General features: G+C 31.0%; 1 pseudogene; it reads left to right on the top strand.

Annotated features, from left to right (window-relative positions):
* Window positions 1-160: 160 nt before the first annotated feature.
* On the top strand, window positions 161-2548 carry LOC129296112 (pentatricopeptide repeat-containing protein At5g28460-like; annotated as a pseudogene).
* The last annotated feature ends 4704 nt before the right edge of the window (window positions 2549-7252 follow it).

The following is a 7252-nucleotide window of genomic DNA, read 5'->3' as shown; positions in this document are numbered from 1 at the left end:
TTCAGAATGTAAGCTTTTGGAGATTTATGAGAAAGTCAAGCAGTGGAGCATCCCGCTTACTTTCAGATCGGCTACTCTTCTGATTCAGTGCCTTGGAGCGGCTCTAAATGGTGGACGAGTTGCTTCTAGTTTTCAATAATCTTGACCAATCTGCGCAAAGAGAACCTGTGTTGTCAATACATTGATCAGTACATTGTTTAGAGTGGGGCATACTGAAAGTGCATTCCAAGTGCTTGATGAAATGTGTAAACCAAATACTGTGTTTCCTCCAAACAAAGTCACTGGTGATATTGTTTTTGGTGAATTATTGAAGAGGGGAAGCCCTGTAGGTAGCATTGCTGAAGAGGATAGGTTGGTTGGTAAGAAAGCTAAGTAAACATGGTGTTTTCCCTAACACCATCAAACTCACACTCCTGATCGCCAACCTATGTGGGAAAAAAAGACTCGGTTTTGCTTGGGATCTTTTCATGATGTAATGAAATTAGGTGGTGCAGTTGAAGCTGCTGCTTCATGCAATGCCCTCTTGACAGGTTTGGGAAGGGATAGAGACGTGAAGAGGATGAATGATCTCTTAGCCAAGATGAAAGAAATGGAGATACAACCCAATGTTATAACCTTTGGGATTCTTATTAATCATTTATGCAAGTCTCGGAGGATTGATGATGCATTGAAGGTGTTAGAAGAAATGAGAGGAAAAGGAGGGAGTAATGGGATGAATGTTTGAACCTGATGAGGTCATATTTAATACTTTGATTGATGGACTTTGTAAAGTTGGGAGGCATGATGAGAGCTTGACCTTGTTGGAACAGATGAAAAATGAATGTAGGCCAAATACTGTTACGTATAACTGCTTGATCGATGGTTTCTGCAAAGCTAGCAACCTTGATAAAGCACATGAGCTATTTGATCAGATGAACAAGGAAGGAGTGGTACCAAATGTGATCACCCTCAATACACTAATTAATGGTTTGTGCAAACATGGGAGGGTTGGCAGTGCTGTTGAGTTTTCAATGAGATGCAAAGGAAAGGCGTAAAAGGGAATTCTGTGACCTATACTCTCTCTAATCTCTGCCTTTTGTAACGTGAACAACATTGATAAAGCCATGCAATATTTTGACATGATGTTGAGTTCTGGATGCTCTCCAGATGTGATCGTCTTCTACAGTTTGATATCTGGTTTGAGTCTTGCTGGGAGGATGGATGATGCTAGTCTTGTTGTGTCAAAGTTGAAAGAGGCCGGATTGGTCTTGACTTGTGTTGCTATAATGTGTTGATAAGTGGATATTGCAAGAAGAAGAAGTTGGAAAAAGTACATGAAATGCTACAGGAAATGGAACAAGCTGGAGTTAAGCCTGATATTCTCACTTATAATACTCTAATATCCTTCCTTGGCAAGATTGGAGATTTTGAAAACTACTTGTGAGTTATTAAGAAAGATGAGAAAGGAGGTCTTGTGCCTTCTGTGGTCACTTATGGGCAATTATACATGCTTATTGTTTACATGGAAATGTTGATGAAGCCATGAAAATGTTCAGGGAAATGAATTCTACACTGAAGGTTCCTCCCAACACTGTTATATACAACATTTTAATTGATTCTCTGTGCAGGTTAATGATGTAGAAAGTGCTCTTAATTTTATGGATGACATGAAAGTGAAGGGGATTAGACCTAATACAACTACATATAATGCTATTTTGAAAGGGATTCGTGATAAGAAAATGTTACATAAAGCATTTGAACTTATGGATAGCATGGTTGAACATGCTTGCAGACCTGACTATGTGACCTTGGAAATTCTAACTGAATGGCTCTCTGCAGTTGGTGAAATGAACAAATTGAAAAACTTTTATCCAAGGGTACACGGTTTCCTCTTGTACGGTAGAGCGTGACTAGTTTATGGTTTGGATATATAGTCAAATGGTCATTATTTGTGTTCAACCACAAAAGAGCAGGTGCACAGTAAATGCACTTGGGTTGGGTAGATATCAATTCTTTCCTATTGTTTAGCTCAATCTTATGGAGTTGAGATATTGTAATGCAATGTATGTCGTATGCCATTAAGACTTCATTGCTGTGAGGACTTAATAATCCTAATTCCAAGAACTATAATTTTTATGCCTGATTTTCAGCTTAAGATCAAATATGGTACGGATATAGATAAGCTTTATCAGACAACTTATTGCAGTCGGTTTTCAACATGGATCCTAATAGATAGATGGAAACCCCCTGAGGGTTTGTGAGTTTTGATACTGATGGCTCAGTTCTTGATAGTAATGATACAGCTCGTGGTGAAGTAATTAGAGACAAAGCAGGTAACTGGATTAGGGGCTACTGCAACAAGCTGCCTAATTACCCTACTGCTATAACTGAAATTTGTGGCATGATTATGGATTAGATCTTTGCTGGGACCTTGGTTACAGGAATGTTGAGGTTGAGGTCTTTATTGGTTGTGCTCTTGCTATCAACATCATTTCCAGGGACCAATTGTTTGACCACTCTTTCCAGGATGTTATTCTAAAAGCTCGTGAGTTCTTGTTCTGTAAATGTAATGCTCTCTTAGTTTCATGTATAGGCATTTAAATTGTACTGCTGACTGCTTGGCTAGAAAAAGCCATGAACTTGATTTTGCTTTTGTATTTTTGATCAACCCTTATGTTTTGTTCTAATTGGTGGTGGTTGATGAAAGGCTTGTTCCTGATTAGATATGGATGATCTTTTCATGGTTTATCATTCCGTTGAATACTAGAATATCTTTGTTTAAAAAAAAAAAATATATCTTGGCGACGAAGAATAAGTTATAACGTTGCAATCCCTTAGTAGTAGTTTTCAACTTTTTCTTGCTTTTTTATTTTCGTTTGTCTTGTGCCTTTATTGAAATTACTTGGCACTATACAGTTTTTTTTTTTCCCCAATAAAGTACAAAAATGGTCATATATTAGTTTATAAATTATTTGATTCAATTTTCTTCCCTTTTTTTTTTCAACAAAAATGTAAAGCCGGATATCATTATCATTAATAAGTCAAAATATTACAACAAAAACAAGGGCTAAGTCTATCTTTTCTCATCATTTACGGCCTCTTGATAAAGAGGTCGACAATGATCGAGGATGCAAAAGTTTTTCTTCCAAGACATGAAAATAGTAAGCTAACGTGGAGTTGGTAATTCAAGCTGGTTATTTGGATAGGTTTGAAGTATCTTACCTTTTTAAAAAGTTTATATAGTTAAATTTGGTAATTTTTTTTTAGGCGGGGTTGGGCTGGCCTGAATTACCAACTCTAAGCTAACCTGAGCTTTAAACCAATTTTCATTCTTTTGAAATGTTGTACAATAAATTTTGGCATTTTGTTCTTTATACAAACAGACAAATTAAATATTACAAATAAGACTCTTCGTCGCTTCCATTAACCCAAAGTTATTGGTGGAATTAAGTTGAAGCTACCATTTTTTATTAATTGAGTTGAAGTCTAGCAAAATGAGTTAGTTTCTTATAATATAACAAATTAAAATTAAATCCTTGCTAGTAGATATGTCTATATTTAGTGTTTGACTTAAAAAAGCAGCTGTTTTTTTTAATAATAATTAATATTTTCACTATTAATATATACTAAGATGATAATTTGATCAAGTAAAAAAGATATTAATTGTTCTTAAAAAAAGATATTAATTGAACATAAAGATTTCATCAAATGCATATTATATATGAAATATAGGATCTTAAAAAAAAAAAAAACCTTTAACACGCCCCGTTTGTTGTTTTGTATATATGAGTGATGGGTCAAAACTCAAAACATTTTCTGTTGGAGCTTTTATGTTTATGCATGTCACAAGAAGTCTTCCATTTCTCAAACTTGAAAAAAACCTTAGCATATAGTATATATTAAGATAAGAATTTAAGCAAGTAAAGAGGTTAAAAAGAAAAGTGGATTGGTACATATAATAACAGGCCAATATAATTGAGATTTAGCTTTTTTTTTTTAGAATATTGGCTCAATGGCTATGAAAAATAGAGTTCTCAAGAAGAAAAAATTAATTTTTTAATCTTTTAACTTTTAACTCATTTGTAACTCAATTTCTTAATTATAACTCACTGTAACTCAATCCCTCAATTATGACTTACTGCAATTTAGTTCTCAACTTTTGTCTTGCTTATAACTTGATCCTCATTTTTTAATTTTTTTTTAAAATTTCCTTATCAAATGAAAGGAATAAAAGAAATGTTCATATTTTGCTCTAGAATAACCCCTCTTGCTTTTTGATGTGAGATCTAAGTTAACATAAAAAAATAGAGCTAACAAAAGTTGAGAGATTGGATTAAAAGTGAGTCAAAAGTTGAGGGATTAAATCATATACAAGTTATAGTTGAGGGACTGAGTCGCAGTGAGTCATAGTTGAGGGACTGAGTTACAAGTAAATTAAAAGTTGGAGTATTAAAAGATTAATTTTTCCTTTCAAAAATTATGGATAAAATTTTCAAATATTTTGAAATATGGCCTATTCACAAAATCAGTTGGAGCTGATTTTCCTTTTTATCCACAATAGAAATATATAAAACATGTAACGATAACTTTCGTATGAATTGTGTTAGGAATATATCTCATATAATTGAACGATTTTAACGTTGAGCTAAATTCTTTAACCTTCAACTAACCGAATCGATTCCATGCACGCACGACCATCTTATTTCTCCCCTTTTCACAATCATTCCTTTCCTTTCTTGCCCCACAATAATCACTATCAAATATTTCTCAACAGTATTATTCAATACTTGCAAGATTGATCATTAAATTTTAGTTTTTGGAAGTTGAACAGTAGGCCAAAATTTATTATCTATCATTCACCATCTTCGTATTTCTGAGTAATATCTTCACCAAATTGTCGTTCATTTTTTTTTATAATATGTGGTTTATTGTTATTGATTATGAAACTTGTATGAATTAGTACCAGAAAACATAGGTTATTATCTCATTGTTCATATTTTTATTTTATTAGTTTAGGTATTTGTTTTTTTGTGATAAGCTAAAAGTCTATAATTTTTTGCAAATTGTGTTTAATCCATTTTGGACAAATGATTATATATTTTTTGTGTTACTGATCTACGATATTTATATCATTGATATACTTCTATATATCAATGATATACTATCATAAATCAACATATTCAGACAATCAGACATAAATTCATTTATAATTGATATATAGTCGTATATCAATGATGTGGTATTGCAAATCACTAACATGAAAAAAATATAATTACTTTCCTAAAATGGATCAAATACATTCCCCAAAAAAATTTTGAATTCTTAGCTTATTATAGAAAATCAAATACCTAAACTAATAAAATAAAAAAGTCATGAACAATTTAGGTCTTCGTTCATCTGCTTTGCTATCTGACATTCAGGAAAACTAGAGCATTATAATTTTAAAAGAGCAATTTTGTAAATTAAATTTTAGATAAATATTAAAAAGCCATTATTCAAATTCAAAAAAGGTCAGGTTATTATTTTTATTTGGTCCTATGATATGGGCTAAATTTGCAAAACTCCCTTTTTTTCTCCCTTCGAGTGAGTTATAAGCGGTGTCAGGCACTTTAATAATCATTAATTACCTTTAATATTAACATCCAAAAATGATTTCTAGAAATTGTAATCAAATAATATTTAATCTTGAAAAAATGACAATAAAATTTCTTTGAATTATGTAAACGACGTTTTGGCTCTTTAAAATGCTATAATTCTCTTGAATTTTTTTAGAAACTTTTCTGTCATTAAGGAACTACCATAAATCAAATTGCCCTCAATTCAAATTTCAATTGTCATTCACAATTTTTGTTTAAAGATTTACAACTTTTTTCCTTAAAATTGTAAGAATTAATAGCAGTTGAAAGTTTACATTTAAAATCTTAATATTTTTTAAGTATTACAAATATCAATTACCATTCATAATTTTTTTTAAAATTCACAACTTTTTTTCTTTAAAATCACAAGAATTCAATAGCAAGTTGCAAGTTTAAATTAAGGACAATTTAGTTATTTATATTAATTTCTTAATGACAGAGAAATCTCTAGAGATTTCAGAAGAATTATGGCATTTTAAGGGACTAAAATATTATTTTTATAATTCAAAAAAAATTTATTGTCATTTTCCCTTTAATCTTTATTTGCCTTTAAACTACCCATGATTTTTCAGCCTATATAAATATGTGCTTTTAATTTGTTTGAATGCATATCGTTCTAGAGTCTTCGAACTCTTCTTTTCCTCATGAGTTCTTTCTTTCCTATTAATATTGCTGCTGTACTATCACCCTATTAGTTTTCCATGAGAATTCTGCGTAATCTTGGGAAGTTGTTGATGACTGTATCAAACTAGTTCTTATGGATAGTGTAATTGTGCATGACTCAAAATAGATATTTTTATAGGATTTTCCAACACTCCCATGCATCACCAAGATATTATTAATTAAATTGATTAATATCTATTATATTATAAAGTTGATTAGCTTTATACGAGTAATTTTAAAACTTTCTTTTAATGTTAGTATTCATTTTCTAGTATCTCCCATTTTTGACTTGTGCAAACAAAATTCAAAAATTAAATATAAGAAATATAGCATGGATAAATAAAAATAAGAAGCATGATCCTACCGGATCCGTCAATTAGTACTTACAAAAAAATTATTCCAACATCATATGTATTCTCACGTTTCAAGCCTAGGAAAGCTATCTTTTAATTTTTTTTAATTCTATTATTAGTAAGATATGTTGATTCAACTCCATCAAGAAGTGAGGCCAAATGTCTTCGGTAACTTTTGGTTATTTGATAATCAAATCAAATAATCTAGTGCATTCAATGTCAAAACAAGGGATCATATAAGCACATGTGTGTAAGACATTTTTAAAAGTGATTTGATATTTCAAAATATAAGATATTTAGATAAAAATAAAATTTTATTAATTATTCTTGTTTTAATATTACCCTTCTCCTTCATCATACTATCTCTCTCTATTTAATGTTTCACAAATAATATTATATTAAATATCTTGTATAGATAAGGACTACCACCGCCTCATTCTTGTTCTATGTCAAAAAATCAGTAACACTTGAGGTATACAGTTCTAGAAGCATTATCGGTTTATCGTCGACCAACTCAATCCAAAACTCCTTTTTAAAATATTAATAACTTCCATGATCATCCTTACTATATATATATATATATATATTTGGATTGGATTCGGTGGTGATAAATATATTCAT

This window comes from Prosopis cineraria, unplaced genomic scaffold, assembly GCF_029017545.1.
Source record: "Prosopis cineraria cultivar Desert tree isolate PC_DT_omini unplaced genomic scaffold, ASM2901754v1 PC259, whole genome shotgun sequence".
NCBI lineage: Eukaryota > Viridiplantae > Streptophyta > Magnoliopsida > Fabales > Fabaceae > Prosopis > Prosopis cineraria.
This window is presented reverse-complemented; position numbering and strand designations above follow the sequence as displayed.